The 20,140-nt window shown below is 43.1% G+C and overlaps 1 long non-coding RNA gene across 2 annotated transcripts; it reads left to right on the top strand.

Moving 5' to 3' along the window:
- The first annotated feature begins 4,823 nt into the window (after positions 1-4,823).
- Positions 4,824-7,139, top strand: LOC125544362 (uncharacterized). 2 transcript variants are annotated; one of them, XR_015619089.1, is made up of 6 exons: positions 4,824-5,188; positions 5,324-5,354; positions 5,460-5,534; positions 5,992-6,118; positions 6,296-6,371; positions 6,845-7,139. It is a non-coding gene; the product is annotated as an uncharacterized LOC125544362 (long non-coding RNA). The 2 variants fall into 2 exon arrangements; XR_015619088.1 differs by having other exon boundaries at positions 4,825-5,354.
- Positions 7,140-20,140: the final 13,001 nt, after the last annotated feature.

Genomic DNA, 20,140 nt, shown 5'->3' with positions numbered 1-20,140 from the left:
CTGGCGCGCCTCTTCCCTGGCTGCCGGCCTCCCCCCTCCTTTATATATGTGGGAGGGGGCACCCCAAACACACACCAAGTCTTCTCTTAGCCATGTGTGGTGCCCCCTCCATAGTTACACACCTCGGTCATATCGCTGTAGTGCTTACGCGAAGCCCTGCGCCGGTAACTTCATCATCACTGTCAACACGCCATCGTGCTGACGAAACTCTCCCTCGTCCTCAACTGGATCAAGAGCTCGAGGGACGTCATTGTGCTGAATGTGTGCTAAACGCGAAGGTGCCGTACATTTGGTGCTAGGATCAGTTGGATCGCGAAGACGTTCGACTACATCAACCGCGTTACTAAACACTTCCGCTTTCAGTCTACGAGGGTACGTAGACACACTCTCCCTTCTCGTTGCTATGCATCTCCTAGATAGATCTTGCGTGATCGTAGGAATTTTTTTGAAATACCGCATTCCCCAACAGTGTTAATGGAGCAGAAGAAGTGTCAAACCTATTGGATACTTATTGCAGGGCATCCGGACAGAGGATAAACAAAGAAAAATCCTCAATCTTCTTTAGCAAGGGTTGTCCAGAGATAGTTTGAAACACTGTCAAAGGCTACTTGCAAGTTCCTAATGAATCTTTGAGTGACAGGTACCTGGGCATGCCAACTGATGTGGGCCACTCAAAGAAGGGGCATTCAAATGTATGAGTGATAGGGTGTGGGACAAGGTAAATGGCTAGATGAGAAAATGCATGTCTGCTGGTGAAAAAGATGTGCTTATTAAATCCGTGGCACAAGCTATCCCGGTTTATTCTATGTCATGTTTTAAGCTCCCGAGAGGTTTGTGTGATCATATCAGATCCATCATTAGAAAATTTTGGTGGGGATGTAAGCAGGGAGAACGCAAACCAGCTTGGGTATCTTGGGATGTGATGACACGTCCAAAGCACCTGGGAGATCTCGGTTTTAGAGACCTTGAGATTATTAATCTGGCTTTGTTGGCACGAAAAGCATGGAGGCTTCTACAGGAACCAACAAGTTTGAGTGCAAGAATTCTTAAAGCAGCCTACTACCCAGACATGATGATTCTCAGCGCTGAGTTGGGATCTAGACCTTCTCAGATTTGGAGTGCTATCCTGGTCGGGCAGGATCTAGTCAAGCACGAAATCATACGTTGGATTGGTAATGGCCAAACAATGGACATTTGGGACGATAATTGGATAACGAAGGAGATGGCACCATGTCCCATCACGTTGCTCCTGGCGGATCCCCCAAGGTACGTCTCTGAGTTGCTTTCCCCGACAACAGCTTCATGGAACGAGACCCTGGTCCAAATAGTCTTTCTGCCAATTGATGTTGACACTATTTTAAAGATTCTTGTATGCACTCGCAATATAGATGACTTCTGGGCTTGGCACCCAAATAAGAAGGGCACATTTAGTGTGAGCTCAACTTATAAATTTCTGCTTAAAACTAAGTTGCAGAGGGAGGAGTGGCTGCAAGGAAGAAGTGGATCATCTCATTCTAAGAGGGACGAAAAATCATGGTGCTCTTTGTGGTAATTAAAGATCCCGTCGAAGGTCGGAATTTTCCTTTGGAGACTCTCCCGTCATTCACTACCAACAACGGATGTTTTAAAGAGGCGGAATATGGCAGTACAAGACGCATGTCCGTTATGTGGTTGTGAGGATTCATGGAGACATGCTCTGATTGCACGCACTATGTCCCGATGCGTGTGGGCCTTGGCTGATGAAACACTTGTTTCCCACATGTCAGATAACTTGGAGGCTAATGCAAGGATCTGGTTGTTTGAGTTGCACGAGACGTTGGACCATGCTAATTTCACGAGGATGGTCATTATCCTGTGGTCCATTTGGTATGCTAGGTGGAAGGCCATGTATGAATCAATCTTTCAGAGTCCGCAACAGACTACTTCGTTTGTCAACAACTACATCGATGAGCTAGGTCACCTGAATGACACGAGGGAGCATGAAATAACACGTACTATTACACCTGCACAACCGAAGCGGTGGTTACCACCCCGAAGTGGCATTGTGAAGGTTAACATGGATGGAGCAGTAGTGAGATCCCGGCGCAGAGGAGCGGTCGCGGCAGTATGCCGAAACCAGGAAGGCCAATATATGGGTTCATCGACGGTTATTTTTCAAGGAATCAACGATCCTTTGACTTTGGAGACTTATGCTTGCCGTGAAGCCTTTGGAGACTTATGCTTGGCATTGGCCGATGATCTTGCGATGCAGAATATTTGGGTGGCCTCGGACTGTCAAGAGGTAGTGAATGATATCACCAGGGGGACAGGAGGTCCCAGTGTTGCGTTGGTATATGAAATATTGAGTCATTGTAATAGTTTTATTTCTTGCTCTTTTGTTCATGAGCGTAGGAACTTTAATTTTGAGGCTCACAATCTCGCCAAGTTTGATTGTAATCTAGGCACAGGTAGACATGTTTGGTTGGGCAATCCTCACAATCCAAACCTTGTGTTGGGGAACGTAGTAATTTCAAAATTTTCCTACGCACACGCAAGATCATGGTGATGCATAGCAACAAGAGGGGAGAGTGTTGTCTACGTACCCTCGTAGACCGTTTGCGGAAGCGTTAGCACAACGCAGTTGATGTAGTCGTACGTCTTCACGATCCGATCGATCAAGTACCGAACGCACGGCACCTCCGAGTTCTACACACGTTCAACTCGATGACGTCCCTCGAACTCCGATCCAACCGAGTGTTGAGGGAGAGTTTCGTCAGCACGACGGCGAGGGGACGATGATGATGTTCTACCGACGCAGGGCTTCGCCTAAGCACTGCTACGATATGACCGAGGTGGATTATGGTGGAGGGGGGCACCGCACACGGCTAAGAGATCAAGAGATCAATTGTTGTGTCTTTGGGGTGCCCCCTGCCCCCGTATATAAAGGAGTGGAGGAGGGGGAGGGCCGACCCTCTCTATGGCGCGCCCTAGGGGAGTCCTACTCCCACCGGGAGTAGGATTCCCCCTTTCCTAGTAGAACTAGGAGCCCTTCCAAGTAGTAGGAGTAGGAGGGAAGGAAAGGGAAGGGAAAAGGAGAAGGAAGGAAGGGGGCGTCCCCCTCCCTAGTCCAATTCTGACCAGCCCATGGGGAGGGGTGCGGCCACCCTTTGAGGCCTTTCTCTCCTTTCCCGTATGGCCCATTAAGGCCCAATACGGATTCCCGTAACTCCCTAGTACTCCCAAAAATACCCGAATCACTCGGAACCTTTCCGATGTCCGAATATAGTCGTCCAATATATCGATCTTTATGTCTCGACCATTTCGAGACTCCTCGTCATGTCCCCGATCTCATTTGGGACTCCGAACTCCTTCGATACATCAAAACACATAAACTCATAATATAACCGTCATCGAACTTTAAGCGTGCGGACTCTACGGGTTCGAGAACTATGTAGACATGACCGAGATACGTCTCCGATAAATAACCAATAGCGGAACCTGGATGCTCATATTGGCTCCTACATATTCTACGAAGATCTTTATCGGTCAAACCGCATAACAACATACGTTGTTCCCTTTGTCATCGGTATGTTACTTGCCCGAGATTTGATCGTCGGTATCTCAATACCTAGTTCAATCTCGTTACTGGCAAGTCTCTTTACTCGTTCCGTAATACATCATCCCGCAACTAACTCATTAGTTGCAATGCTTGCAAGGCTTAAGTGATGTAGAGCACCTTTATAATCACCCAGTTACGTTGTGACGTTTGGTAGCACACAAAGTGTTCCTCCGGTAAACAGGAGTTGCATAATCTCATAGTCATAGGAACATGTATAAGTCATGAAGAAAGCAATAGCAACAAACTAAACGATCAAGTGTTATGCTAACGGAATGGGTCAAGTCAATAACATCATTCTCTAATGATGTGATCCCGTTAATCAAATGACAACTCATGTCTATGGCTAGGAAACTTAACCATCTTTGATTCAACGAGCCAGTCAAGTAGAGGCATACTAGTGACATACTGTTTGTCTATGTATTCACACATGTATTATGTTTCCGGTTAATACAATTCTAGCATGAATAATAAACATTTATCATGATATAAGGAAATAAATAATAACTTTATTATTGCCTCTAGGGCATATTTCATTCACCTTGTACCTATGTGAGTTGTCTTGAATGAATAAAGGTGGCGAGATTTCTCAGAAAAAGAAAAATTCTAGCTTCAGGCGAGATATAGTGGCAGATCCTATTTGACTCCCGTAGGCATCAAAAGGACGACCCTTCGCTGAAGCGAGTCACCACATGGGCCAGCCCACGTATGGATTTGGCTAGCTTCTGTTTCCTTGTTTCTTGCGTTTTTGTTTTTCGTTTTTCTTGTATGGGTTTTTGCTTCCAGTTTTTCACTGTTTTGCCCAATTTTCAATTTTTTTGTTCTGGTATTTTTTTCGGGTTCCTTTTTCCCCTTTCATCTTTTTCTTTTATATTTTCTGTTTTTGTTCTTCTTCTCTTTATTGGGTATCTATAATATCTAAATAGTTCATCCCCACTAACTATTTTTCTTAACATGCAGCCTATCCACCTCAGCAATGTGCCACATCATCAATTATTTACCCTTTTAACCAGTTTTTGTTGACATTTAGAAGTGGCGTGTTGTGGGCTTCATTTTCCAAACTTAAATACCGATGGAAGCCCAATCGACTCGACTCCCAGACAGAAGAAAGAAGCCCAAGCCCATCATCAGCATCGGTTTCGCTTCCGTCCTAATCGCCTCCTCTTCCGTCATAACCAGCATCTACAGTATCTATCCCCACCACCGCCCTCTGCCCACCAATGTTCTCCTGTCGTACGTCTCCCCCCCTCCCTCCCCACCAGGCCACCACACATCTCTCTTCTTTCTCCTTCGTCCCTCTCCATCCCCTTTCCTTCTCCTGCAGCGCCATACCACCGGCAATTGCAAGCACGACTGCTTGGGTCCGCCGCCTCATCCGTGCTCGACTGCAAGCACCCACGAGGCACGTGCTTTGCCTCCTCCAGATCCACGAAGTGAGGCAGAAAGAAATATGACATCGATGATTCAAGGTGCCTTCACAAGCAAGTGCACTACAAGACACGGGAAGAAGGTCCTCCCATGACCTCTCGCCGCCGAGCTCGACCGCAAGGAGCTCGCGGTACACGGGGAAATTGACCACGAATACCTGTCTTGGTTATCCCATCCTCAAATCCCCAAATTTATGCAGTTACCTTTTTTCTAGGAGAGAGCGAGCAGTTTATCCCCTTCCAGACCTAATAGATTACAATTTCGAATTGATTTTTTTTTTTGCACGAACTGAAACTGCAGGATGCATGTTCATCTCCCCCCAACCTATAAGGTGAATGATAATAGATGATCCAGTACTATCGCTCATCTTGATATGCTATTTGGTTTGGATAACTACACTTATGTGGAATTCTACTTCTCTTCACGTTGTTTGCAGGCTAGATATTGTTACAGATCTAACCAGGATAACTACACTTCCATGGAACTGTACTTCTCGCCATGTTGTTTTCAGGCAAGACATTGTTACAGATCCAACAGACATTGAATTACCATTTTGTTCTCCACATGTTCCCTATGTGCCTTATGATTGTACGTGGCTTTGGCAAAATGTTGATTTCATAATTAATTTTATTTATGAATGTTTACAGCACATGTAATTGTTTGGACCCAAGCATCAACTGCAGATTAGGTTGATGCAAATATGAAGTATGTTTCTCCACATTTTTAAAAATAGATATGTAATATGGGGATAGCAAGAGCGATGTCTATTTTGTTTACAATATGTATGCCACTACCAGAACCCCATTCATTTTCTTCCCGGCCTCCCTCAGATCCTATTCCTTGGGCCACCCACATCTATTATTTTTCTCTTTGCTCACCAGTTAGGAAGTCTCTGCTGCTGCTATATCATACTTATGGGGGGTGATCTGTATGGTAAGGTCTGAGTTTCGGTTGTTTTCTGAGTGCAGCCAAAGCGTTGGAGTTTCCCATATTTTTGGTACATGCGGTGGAAGTGATCTTAGCGACTCTCAGCTCAGCAAGCAGCGTGGTTTCCGCATGATAGGACTGAACGTCTCTTGGCCATTGTACGATCTGGTAGGTCGATGACCGATCCTGCTTCTTCTATCTTTCTTTCTTAGACAGAAACTGAAACATCAACTATTTTAGCTTTGCGTTTGTGCATAAGTTTATCACGGTAAATTAGTTCTTTCATTTTTAATGGTTCATAACTTTATATGGCTTCCTTGATAAGGAACTAATTTGATCTCGCAGAAAACTGCTCTATTGTTTGTTATTGGGGTTATCTGAATGTCTAGAAGATGCGTGATATGATTACTTAAACAACCAGGTGAGTAATGATCTTGCGTGGTGTAAATATTCTTGATGTTTCAACCGTCGGTATTGTCCAATCACATGATGTTGAACCTAACTATTTATGATTTTGCGGTTTGTGTGAAGATATTCTGATTTTCATTTTCCGTCAATTTGTTACTGATGTTAGTAATACATGTTTATGCTTTAATTACTATATTGTCAGCTGTCATTTCTCGCCTATTAGGACAACATATATGCCTTCCAAAAGATTATTTTTTTATGTGCTAAGTCTGCTGAATATACTACCAAGTTAGTTGAATCTAGGCTTTTCCTTGATAAATATATGGTTGTATCGCTTTTTCCCTTCTGTACCTATCTCTCAATTTGTATTTGTTCACTTATCTAACATTTATAGTTAACCATATAGCCTAGATATTTCCCACTATTATAGAGAATGCTTGGAGCAAGGACGCATGTAGACCTATCAAGCGTGTCTTTTTTTTGCAGGATGTACATGTAACATTTTAGCCTAGCAGAACCTTGAGACAAAGCTTGAAGTGAGGACACCTGTAGATCTGTCAAGCATATATTTTTTGCAAGATGTACATGTAGTCTTTAAGGCTAGCAGAACCTTCATATGTCCAAACTTTGTATATAGTTATATCTGATGACATATTGATGTGAAGATTAATTGCTCTCAATTAGCCAGATTATGGATGTAGTAGTTCCATATGTTTGTCAGACATGAAAAAACGTCAGGAATTGTTGTTGTATAGTAATAATTATAATTACTGATCATTTATCTCTCATGTTTCATGCTACCATGTTTAGAAAAAGAATAAGCTACATGTAGCTAACATACTCTAATGTTATTGCTTAAAATGTTCCACAGCAACGCGCGGGGTATCATCTAGTTCTATTAAAAGTTCACCACGTATTACAAAAATCTTCATTGTATTAAGAAAATGTTCATTGTATATTATGAAATAGTTCACCTTGCATTATAAAAATGTTCATCATATATTACAAAAATGTTCATTGTATTTTATAAAATTGTTCATTGTGCATTTAAATTTTGTTCATCGTATATTAAGAAATTGTTCAATGTATACTATAAAATGTTCATTTTGTGTATTTTAAATTTGTTCAGTATGTTTCGCAAAAAAGTTCACTTTATTATAAATTTTGTTCAACATATATTATAAAAATGTTGAAAGTCTTTTTTAAAAAAGATTTGCCACCGTACTCGCTAGCTAGGCTGGCTAGCCTCGCTAGATTCAAGCATGTGGTCGTTGGTTCGATCCAACGCATGTGCTTCTTTGTAATTTTTCATGTTTTATAGGAATAAGCAGAAATCACAGCTCCTTTGCGCTACACAAAAAAATTGATTTTGAATGTCCCTTTTTCAGAATCCTCTATTTAATTTGATTTCGAAGGCCCTTTTTTTCTTCAGAATCCTCTATTTTAGTTCTTCCACCCATGCAATAGAGAGGGAATGGGAAAAGAGGGGTTACTTTTATTTTCATTTTTCCCTCTCGGATATAGCTCTTGCGTCTAGAAAGAGAGTAGTAGAGCAGAAAACTTTTGGGTTCCCATTTCCTTGGCGGCCCTGCGATTTTGCGCGTAGTAGTACTGCTAGTTCGCATGCAAATGGAAATTAAAGAAAAAGTTTCTACGCAAAAAGTATTGTGGCACATTGGGAAGTTGCACTTGTTTTGCGGGGATTTTTCTTACTTTTGTGGCTCCTGTCGTGCTTTCCCGCAGAATCACGCCTATTGTCTGGGCCTGTCTTGAGCTGATCTTCATCCCTGTATATGGCTGAAAAAATCGTTTTCTTTGTCGCTTGAAATGTTTAGCCTCTTCATAATCACCGGCACATGTTTATTTTAGCAAAAATATGCGTATGTCTGAGGCTAGTGACCGTACACGTCCTCCCAACCCTGCACGTATCCCCCTCTCCGAGATACTACGTGATCCGTATGCTACGTCTGCGGGGTTCGTGGGTACAGCGAACCTCATGCGAAGAAGGGCACTGCCTCTTCGGAATGAGAAAGGTCAGGACACATCAACGGGAGGCAATCGACCAAGACGCACGCGAAACCAGCTGCCCGCAGATCTGATGTGCAGGCAGCACATGTGGGCGCCAATCCACGATACGGGTCGCCGGCCGGGACAGCAAACTCCGAAGAGGCCGGTCGATGCAGCAAATTACGGTAGAGTAGAAAACGACTCGGGTGTAGTGGTGGACTTCACGCGAGGTTACTTTGGTGTGGCGGTGAGACAGGGGAACCGTGCCTGTCTGGCAGCTTACCGGCAGTCTCGTCACAGCCCGCCGACCCGATGGTGGGTGTGTCTGGCATGCGACGGCATTTCTCTTCCACGTTCCACGTGAGTTTACATGATTGGCTCGCTTGGCCCAAATGTTGTAGTGACACGTATCATTCTATAGCTAATAGCATTTTTTAATAATCAATCATGGTAGTTCGAACACCAGAAATAAAAGCATTCAAATCCGTAGACCATCTAGCGAAGCAAGCCGATGGCGCGCCATCGCCATCACCCTCCCTTGCATGAGCCGAGCAAAAAAACTTGTGGTAATAAACAATTAGAAAGTCGTCGTGCTAAGTTTTCATTGGACCAACGTACCAGAACAACAACAATTGCCGATGCAGTGAAGCATAGATCGGAAGTATCCTACAAAACACATGAACGGAGACAAAAAAAGACCTGATCCAAGCGGATCCACCAAAGATAGCTACCGACCGAATCCTGCCAGATCCGCCGAAAAAACACCTCCACACAGCCTTCAATGACACTGGTCGCACCACCGGGATGGAGGCTAGGGCGAGGAGAACCTTATTCCATCTTTAGGGAAGCGTCACCGCCTCGTCTTTCTGGGTAGGACACAAACCCTAAACAGACACAAAAAGACATCTAAAACCAAAGGAGGAGCTGTCCCACCGACAAGGGGCGAGATCCACCATGCCTCTATGGCCTAAAGCCATAGGAGATGAGGAAGATCTGCGGCACCACTCGCTGGAGGCGAGAGACCCTAGTCGCCCTTGGACTTGCGAGAGCATAGGTAAACGGGTATGAGGCACAAAACAAAGTTAATTCAGTAGTGATCATTATCTCCAACGACTTCTCCTCGGGCTAAAAGCATCTACAGTTCACAATCTTAACACGTAGCGAAATGAGTCTAGCTCAGATGGTTTAGGTTCCTTGTGGTGGAACAAACCCACCAGTGTTTAAGTTCTAGGCTTGAAATTGGTGCTTGCATTTTCCTGTATTTATGTGAGCATTTTTATTGTACTGTGTTGAAAAACAACCTTTGGCCAATAACAGGGCGTCGTCTGCGGCCACGTCAGACTTGGTGGCCAAGCTGGCGGGGCTCTAATCGGCCATTGTACTCTTGCTAATACCCCCGTCGTTGCGTGAGTGAGATAACGATACTTAGCATAGTTTGCGAGGCACCTCATCCAGCGTCATTTACATTTTGTGCTTTGGCCCTCACACTCGCGCTCCCTATGGTTAGAACCCTATGTAGGCGGGAACACATTTCTAGAGAAGTTTTATTTTCGTCTGATTCTGCCAAATCTATAAATCCCTCATTCCCGTTGTCGCTGTCCTAGCCATCAACCAGTTGCATGTCTACTCACCTCATACTCGGATCTGTCCTCACCATGTTGGTTGAAAGTTGTTCCCGGTCCAGTCGACAACCCCATTAGCCAAAGGTCCCGCCGTGCACCGCCCCAACTAACACAATGAGGAGAAGTTCTGTGCCTCGACGACATAAGAGCACTAAGTTGAAAGAAATATGCCCTAGAGGCAATACTAAAGTTGTTATTTTATATCTCCTTATATCATGATAAATGTTTATTATTCATACTTGAATTGTATTAACCGGAAACCTGATACATGTGTGGATACATAGATAAAACACAATGTCCCTAGTAAGCCTCTACTAGACTAGCTCGTTAATCAAAGATGGTTAAGTTTCCTAACCATAGACATGTGTTGTCATTTGATGAATGAGATCACATAATTAGGAGAATGATGTGATGGACAAGACCCATCCGTTAGCTTAGCATATTGATCGTTCAGTTTTATTGCTATTGCTTTCTTCATGTCAAATACATATTCCTTCGACTATTAGAATGCAACTCCCGGATACCGGAGGAATACCTTATGTGTTATCAAACGTCACAACGTAACTGGGTGATTATAAAGATGCTCTACTGGTATCGTCGAAGGTGTTTGTTGGATTGGCATAGATCGAGATTAGGATTTGTCACTCCGAGTATCGGAGAGGTATCTCTAGGCCCTCTCGGTAATACACATCATGATAAGCCTTGCAAGCAATGTGACTAATGAGTTAGTTACGGGATGATGTATTATGGAACGAGTAAAGAGACTTGCCGGTAACGAGATTGAACTAGGTATGAAGATACCGATGGTTGAATCTCGGGCAAGTACCATACCAATGACAAAGGGAATAACGTATGTTGTCATTACGGTACGACCAATAAAGATCTTTGTCGAATATGTGGGAACCAATATGAGCATCCAGGTTCCGCTGTTGGTTATTGACCGGCGAGCTGTCTCGGTCAAGTCTACATAGTTCTCAAACCCGTAGGGTCCGCATGCTTTAACGTTCGATGACAATTTTGTATTATATGAGTTATGTGATTTGGTGACCGAATGTTGTTCGGAGTCCGGATGAGATCACGGACATGAAAATGAGTCTCGAAATTGTCGAGAGGTAAAGATTCATATATTGGACGATGGTATTCGGACACCGAAAGTGTTCCAGGGGTACCGGGTGCATATCGGGTCACCGGAAGGGGTTTCAAGCATCCCCCTGGTAGCTACATGGGCCTTAATGGGCCAAGAGGGGGGCAGACCAGCCCCTAAGGGGCCGGTGCGCCCCATTTAGGCCAAAATAAAGGTGAAGGAAAGAGGAGAAGGGAGATAGGAAGGAGAGGGATTCGGCCTCCCCGTTCCTTCCCTCCTCACTCCTCCTTCCTTCCCTCTCCGGGAATTATGGTTAGGGGGGCGAATAGGATTAGGGCCCCAAGTAGGATTCCTCCTACTTGGGCTCCCCCTTGGCTTCCCCCTCTCCCTCCCACCTATATATATGAAGGGGGGAGGCGCCTAGAACACACAACAACATCTGTTAGCCATGTGCGGCGCCTCCCTCCACAGTTTACGTCTCCGGTCATATTCACATAGTGCTTAGGTGAAGCCCTGCGCGGATCACTTCACCATCACCGTCACCATGCCATCGTGCTGATGGAACTCTCCCTCGACACTTTGCTAGATCAAGAGTTCGAGGGACATCATCGAGTTGAACGTGTGCAGAACTGGGAGGTGCCATACGTTCGGTGCTTGATCGGTCGGAACGAGAAGAAGTTCGACTACATCAACTGCGTTGTCAAACGCTTCCGCTTTCGGTCTACGAGGGTACGTGGACACACTCTCCCCAACTCATTGCTATGCATCTCCTTGATAGATCTTGCATGAGAGTAGGAATTGTTTTCAAATTGCATGCTACGTTCCCCAACAGTGGCATCCGAGCCAGGTCTATGCGTCGATGATATGCACGAGTAGAACACAAAGAGTTGTGGGTGGTGATCGTCATACTACTTACCACCAATGTCTTATTTTGATTCGGCAATTTTTTTGGATGAAGCGGCCCGGACCAACCATACATGACCACGTTCATGAGACCGGTTCCACCGACAGACATGCAATTAGTTTTGCATAAAGGTGGCTGGCGGGTGTCTGTTTCTCCAACTTTAGTTGAATCGAATTTGACTGCGGCCGGTCATTGTTGAAGGTTAAAACAGCAAACTTGATAAATCATCATTGTGGTTTTGATGCGTAGGTAAGAACAGTTCTTGCTAGAAGCCCGTAGCAGCCACGTAAAACTTGCAACAACAAAGTAGAGGACATCTAACTTGTTTTTGCAGGGCATGTTGTGATGTGATATGGTCAAGACATGATGTGATGTACGTTATTGTATGAGATGATCATGTTTTGTAAAAGTTATCGGCAACTGGCAGGAGCCTTATGGTTGTCGCTTTATTGTATGAAATGCAAACGCCATGTAATTGCTTTACTTTATCACTATGCGTTAGCGATAGTTGTAGAAGCAATAGTTGGCGAGATGACCATGATGCTACGATGGAGATCAAGGTGTCAAGTCGGTGATGATGGATATCACGGCGGTGCTTTGGAGATGGAGATCAAAGGCACAAGATGATGATGGCTATATCATGTCACATATTTTTGATTGCATGTGATGTTTATCTTTTATGCATCTTATTTTGCTTAGTACAACGGTAGCATTATAAGATGATCCCTCACTAAAATTTCAAGGTATAAGTGTTCTCCCTGAGTATGCACCATTGCGATAGTTCGTCGTGCTGAGACACCACGTGATGATTGGGTGTGATAAGCTCTACGTTCACATACAACGGGTGCAAGACAGTTTTGCACATGCAGAATACTCGGGTTAAACTTGACGAGCCTAGCATGTACAGACATGGCCTCGGAACACTGGAGACCGAAAGGTCGAACGTGAATCATATAGTAGATAGGATCAACATAGAGATGTTCACCATTAAAAACTACTCCATCTCACGTGATGACTGGACATGGTTTAGTTGATATGGATCACGTGATCATTTAGATGACTCGAGAGATGTCCATCTAAGTGGGAGTTCTTAAGTAATATGATTAATTGAACTTAGCTTATCATGAACTTAGTCCTGATAGTATTTGCATATCTATGTTGTAGATCAACAACTCGCATTGTAGCTCCCTTATGTTTTTGATATGTTCCTAGCGAAAACTAAGTTGAAAGATGATAGTAGAAATGATGCGGATTGGGTCCGTGATCTGAGGATTATCCTCATTGCTGCACAGAAGAACTATGTTCTTGATGCACCGCTAGGTGACAGACCTGTTGCAGGAGCAGATGAAGACATTATGAACATTTGACAAGCTCGGAATGATGACTACTTGATAGTTTAGTGTGCCATGCTTTACGGCTTAGAACCTGGACTTCAAAAACATTTTGAATGCCATGGAGCATATGAGATGTTCCAAGAGTTGAAATTAGTATTTCAGACTCATGCCCACGTCGAGAGGTATGAGACCTCTGACATGTACTTTGCCTACAAGATGGAGGAGAATAGCTCAGCCAGTGAGCATGTGCTCAGAATGTCTGGGTACTACAATCGCTTGAATCAAGTGGGAGTTAATCTTCCATATAAGATAGTGATTGACAGAGTTTTCTAGTCACTATCACCAAGTTACTAGAACTTCGTGATGAACTATAATATGCAAGGGATGACGAAAACGATTCCCAAGCTCTTCGTGATGCTGACATCGGTGAAGGTAGGAATCAAGAAAGAACACGAAGTATTGATGATTAACAAGACCACTAGTTTCAAGTAAAAGGGCAAGGGAAAGAAATAGAACTTAAAGAAGAATGACAAGAAAGTTATCACTCTCGGGAAGAAGCCCAAAGCTGGACCCAAGCCTGAAACTGAGTGCTTATACTGAGAAGGAAATGGTCACTAGAAGCGGAACTGCCCCAAATACTTGGCGGATAAGAAGGATGGCAAAGTGAACAAACGTATATTTCATATACATGTTATTGATGTGTACTTTACTAGTGTTCGTAGTAGCCCCTGGGTATTTGATACCGATTCAGTTGCAAAGATAAGTAACTCGAAACAGGAGTTACAAAATGAACAGAAACTAGTTGAGGGCGAAGTGACGATGTGTGTTGGAAGAGATTCCAAGGTTGATAAGATCACCATCGCATACTCCCTCTACCTCCGGGATTAGTGTTGAACCTAAATAAATGTTATTTGGTGTTTGCATTGAGCATGAATATGATTGGATCATGTTTATTGCAATACAGTTATTCATTTAAATTAGAAAATAATTGTTGTTCTATTTACATGAATAAAACCTTCTATGGTCATACACCCAATGTAAATGGTTTATTGAATCTCGATCTTAATAATACACATATTCATAATATTGATGCCAAAAGATGCAAAGTTGATAATGATAGTGCAACATACTTGTGGCACTGCCGTTTAGGTCATATTGGTGTAAAGCACATGAAGAAACTCCATGCAGATGGGCTTTTGGAATCACTTGATTATGAATCATTTGATGCTTGCGAACCATGCCTCATGGGCAAGATGACTAAAACTCCGTTCTCCAGAACAATGGAGCGAGCTAATAACTAATTGGAAATAATACATACCGATGTATGCGGTCCAATGAATGCTGAGGCACGCGGCGGGTATCATTATTTTCTAACCTTCATAGATGATTTGAGCAGATATGGGTATATCTAATTGATGAAACACGAGTCCAAAACGTCTGAAAAGTTCAAAGAATTTCAGAGTGAAGTGGAGAATCATCGTAACAAGAAAATAAAAGTTTCTACGATCTGATCGCGGAAGCGAATATTTGAGTTACGAGTTTGGCCTTCATTTAAAACAATGTGGAATAGTTTCACAACTCACGCCACCTGGAACACCACTGCATATTGGTGTGTCCGAACGTCGTAACCGTACTTTATTAGAGATGGTGTGATCTATGATGTCACTTACCGATTTACCACTATCATTTTGGGGTTATGCATTAGAGACAGTTGCATTCACTTTAAATAGGGCACCTTATAAATCCGTTGAGATGACACCGTATGAATTGTGGTTTGGCAAGAAACCTAAGATGTCGTTTCTTAAAGTTTGGGGTTGCGATGCTTATGTGAAAAAGCTTCAACCCGATAAGCTGGAACCCAAATCGGAGAAGTGCGTCTTCATAGGATACCCAAAAGAAACTGTTGGGTACACCTTCTATCACAAACTTGAAGGCAAGATCTTTGTTGCTAAGAATGGATCCTTTCTAGAGAAGGAGTTTCTCTCGAAATAAGTGAGTGGGAGGAAAGTAGAACTTGATGAGGTAATTGTACCTTCTCTCGAATTGGAAAATAGCTCATCACAGAAAACCATTCCCGTGATGCCTAACACCAACTAGAGAGGAAGCTAATGATAATGACCATGAAACTTCAGATCAAGTTACTACTGAACCTCGTAGGTCAACCAGAGCACGTTCCGCACTAGAGTGGTACGGTAATCCTGTTCTGGAAGTCATGTTACTGGACCATGATGAACCTACGAACTATGAGGAAGCGATGATGAGCCTAGATTCCACAAAATGGCTTGAGGCCATGAAATCTGAGATAGGGTCCATGTATGAGAACAAAGTATGGACTTTGATTGACTTGCTTGATGATCGGCAAGCCATAGATAATAAATGGATCTTTAAGAAGAAGACTGACACTGATAGTAATGTTACTATCTACAAAGCTCGACTTGTCGCAAAAGGTTTTCGACAAGTTCAAGGTGTTGACTACGATGAGATTTTCTCACACGTAGCGATGCTTAAGTCTGTCCAAATCATGTTAGCAATTGCCGCATTTTATGAAATCTGGCAAATGGATGTCAAAACTGCATTCTTTAATGGGTTTCTTATAGAAGAGTTATATATGATGCAACCAGAAGGTTTTGTCGATCCTAAAGGTGCTAACAAAGTGTGCAAGCTCCAGCGATCCATTTATGGACTGGTGCAAGCATCTTGTAGTTGGAATATACGCTTTGATGAGGTGATCAAAGAATATGGTTTTATACAGACTTTTGGAGAAGCCTGTATTTATAAGAAATTGAGTGGGAGCTCTGTAGTATTTCTAATATTATATGTGGATGCCATATTGTTGATTGGAAATGATATAGAATTTCTGGATAGCATAAAAGGATACTTGAATAAAAGTTTTTCAATGAAAGACCTCGGTGAAGTTGCTTATATATTGGGCATCAAGATCCATAGGGATTGTAGCGACCAGACCTCAAACGGTCTAATCTCTGTGCTCAGGTGTCATCCCTGGATCAGTAATGCTGACACCACACAGTACTTAAAGGATTTATAACAGAGTAGCAATCACACACTTATTACATCGAGTGTCTCAAAAGAGAAATTATTACAATAAATATGGCTTAAGGCCATCTAATAACGATAACAACAGAAGGCTTGGAAGATAAGTGAGTCCATCAACTCAACCGACATCACTAAGTATAGAACCACGACCTAAAAACACCTTAATCGTCGTCTGAAAAGTCTGCAACATTAACGTTGCAGCCCGAAACGGGTCAGCACATGGAATATGCTGGCAAAATAACACATAGAGAGTAATGGAAAGAAATAGGCTATTCTATATGCATATTTGGCTGGTGGTAAGCTCTATGGTTATAGTTTTGCGTAAAGCCAATTTTTCCCTACTGCAAAGGAATAAATTTTATTTAACTATCATGGTAGTTGTTAAACATTGAGAATGGTTGATAGCATTCTCAATCCCAATTAAGCATCATCATTAAACAAAACCCAACAAAATTAATTTTAAAGTAACATGTTGAGATTCACACGATAATCCAGGTACTAGATACTCAAGATGTCCATAACCGGGGACACGGCTAATCATGATTAGTTTACACACTCTGCAGAGGTTTGCGCACTTTTCCCCACAAGACTCGATCGCCTCCATTTGGTTTCTTGCACTTCATGGTGTTTGAGAAGACGGATGACCGAGACATAGTCTTTCAGAAGCGCTAGCACCTTACGATCGGGTAGACCGTTACACCTACTTTCCCCTACATCTGCTAGTCTACCACTGTAAGAGTTCGCACAACTTAATCAACTATGCTAGAGCCCATAATAGCTTGTGGCTGCACATGGAAGTTTCTAGCATGAATAATCTCATGATCCCTTTGAGCCTGGGTGGCGGTCCAAAAGAAAACAGGCCATCGCTGGAATACCCAGGTGCCTCAATCCACCCAGATGTGTGTTTAAGTTGCCACCTTAGATAAACCATTAATTAACAATCTCACATCTGTCATGGATACACTCACCCAATCCACATCTACTAGCATAGCATGGCATAATAAGCAAACGTAGAAGTAACTCCCAAAGGTTTGATAATAACAGGTAATAGGTACTACCTCAACTACTTCCCAAACCCACAATTTAATTAGATCCTAATCATGCAATGTGTGAGGATTGATCTAATGCAATAAAACTGGGTAGAGGGAAAGCATGATCAAAGTGTTACTTGCCTTGCTGATGATTCGGGAAACCTAGCGATTCGAAGTAGCAAGCGGCGCACTTCGGGTATTCTATCGCAAACAAACAAGCATACAATAGGTACTCAACTAATGCACAGGTAAAACTCAAATAAGAGATCTAAACAGAAAGTTCAACTTAAGAACTCCGGTTGGCAAAAAGAATCAAATCGAACGAAGCAACGAAAGACAAACGGCAAAAGAAACAGGCTTCGTTTACTATTCTGGATCTAGGGCAATTTTTTACAGTGGCAAAACTTGTTTAAGTTGGCTAAACGGAAAGAGGGTTTCGAGATGAAACTCCAGGCGCTTGAATCGCCTGATTCCGATAAACGAGCGAAAAGTTAGACTAAAACGAAAATCGGATCAGAAATCGCGATCAGAAAAATCATGGATTTAATCCGAGAAAAAGAAAAACGACGAACATTCGTGAAAATGAACGAACGGACGAACGCTTGCTAATTAAATAAACCGGAAAACTGATCTATTTTAAAAAACCAAAACTAAAAAAACGAACAAAACCGTTGGAAAATCGAACAGTTTTTAAAAAAACCGGCGGCGGCGAGACAACCTCCGGCGGCGATGTCGGCGGCGGCAGCGCTCCGGCGGGCGGCGGCGGTGGGGCGGCGCGCGGGCGGCGGCGGCGCGTGCGGGCGGCGGCACGGCGCGGCGGCGGCAGCTAGGGTTAGGGTTTTCGGGTGGGGGGCGGCTGGGCTTTGGCGGGGGCCTCGGGGCGCTATAAAAAGGCCCGGCCAGGAGGAGTCCTGGCCGGTTACGGCCCAAGGTCGGTTCGGACTTTTTTTTTAAATAATTACGCTCGAAAAAAAACAAAAGGAATACTAAACGGACTCCAAAAATCCCGAAATAAATTTTCCCCAGCTTCTAAAATCAAGACGCACAGGATGAACATTTATTTGGGGCCTAAATGCAATTTTGAAAAACGCGCATTTTTCCTAAATTCAAATAAAATAGCAAATAAAACCAAATAAAATCTTATTTGATTTTTTATTAAATCCCCAAGATTTCTTTATTTTGGGAAAGTCATTTTATTCCCTCTCTCATAATTTTTATAATAGAAATAATTGAAGATAAAATAAATAAAATCAAATGATCATATTTTCAAAATTTGAGACAAAGCAAATATGAAAATAACGAAATCCCCAACTCTCTCCGAGGGTCCTTGAGTTGCGTGAAATTTCTAGGATCAACCAAAATGCAATAAATATGATATGTAATGATGATCTAGTGTATAACATTCCAAATTGAAATTTTGGGATGTTACAAACCTACCCCCCTTAAGATGAATCTCGCCCTCGAGATTCGGGTTGGCTAGAAAATAGGTGAGGGTGGTCCTTCAGCAAATGTTCCTCTCGCTCCCAGGTGGCTTCATCCTCCGTGTGGTGGCTCCACTGAACCTTGCAAAACTTGATAACCTTACTACGGGTGACTCGACTGGCATACTCTAGAATCTTAACTGGTTTCTCCTCATAGGTCAAATAACTGTCCAACTGAATTGCTTCCAGTGGTACCGTATCTCTCAGCGGTATGTCAGCCATCTCTGCGTGGCACTTCTTCAACTGGGATACATGGAACACGTCTTGAACTCCTGACAATCCTTTGGGCAATTCCAACTTATAGGAAACTTCTCCCATACGCTCCAAAACTTTGTATGGGCCTACAAAACATGGCGCTAACTTTCCCTTAACTCCAAGGCGCTTAACTCCTCGAAGTGGTGATACTCGAAGATAAACTCGGTCTCCGACTTCGTAAACTGTCTCCTTGCGTTTAGAATCTGCATAACTCTTCTGCCTGGACTGGGCTACCTTGAGCCTATCGCGAATCAATTTCACTTTCTGTTCAGACTCCTTTATCAGATCCGGTCCAAACAACTGGCGATCTCCAACTTCATCCCAGGACAATGGGGTCCTGCACCTCCTTCCATACAAGGCTTCAAAAGGGCCATCTTCAAACTGGATTGATAGCTGTTGTTGTAAGAGAACTCTGCATACGGCAAATTCTCGTCCCAACTAGATCCGTAATCTAGCGCACAAGCTCTTAGCATATCCTCCAAAATCTGATTGACTCTCTCAGTCTGTCCATCTGTCTGTGGGTGGAAAGTTATGCTAAACTCCAGTCTAGTACCCAAAGTTTCATGCAACTGATTCCAGAACTTTGAGGTAAATTGGGTTCCTCTATCTGATACTATGCTCCTTGGAACTCCATGCAGACAAACGATTCTAGTCATGTATATCTTTGCCAAGTTTGCACTGGTATAGGTAGTCTTCACTGGAATGAAATGAGCTACCTTTGTCAAACAATCGACTACAACCCATATCAAGTCATAGCCTTAACGTGTTATGGGCAATCCTGTAATAAAATCCATGCCTAACTTATCCCACTTCCATTCGGGTATCGAAAATGGTTGTAGCAATCCTGCTGGCTTCTGATGCTCTACTTTTACTCTCTGACATACATCACAAACTGCTACATACTCTGCAATATCCTTCTTCATTCCGGTCCATCAGAAAGTATCCTTCAAATCCAAATACATCTTGGTATTTCCTGGGTGAATCGAATACGGTGAATCATGGGCCTCTTG

This window comes from Triticum urartu, chromosome 3A, assembly GCF_056163025.1.
Source record: "Triticum urartu cultivar PI428250 chromosome 3A, HENAU_Tu73, whole genome shotgun sequence".
NCBI lineage: Eukaryota > Viridiplantae > Streptophyta > Magnoliopsida > Poales > Poaceae > Triticum > Triticum urartu.
Note: the sequence above shows the minus strand (reverse complement) of the source record. Positions and strands in the feature narration are given on the sequence as shown.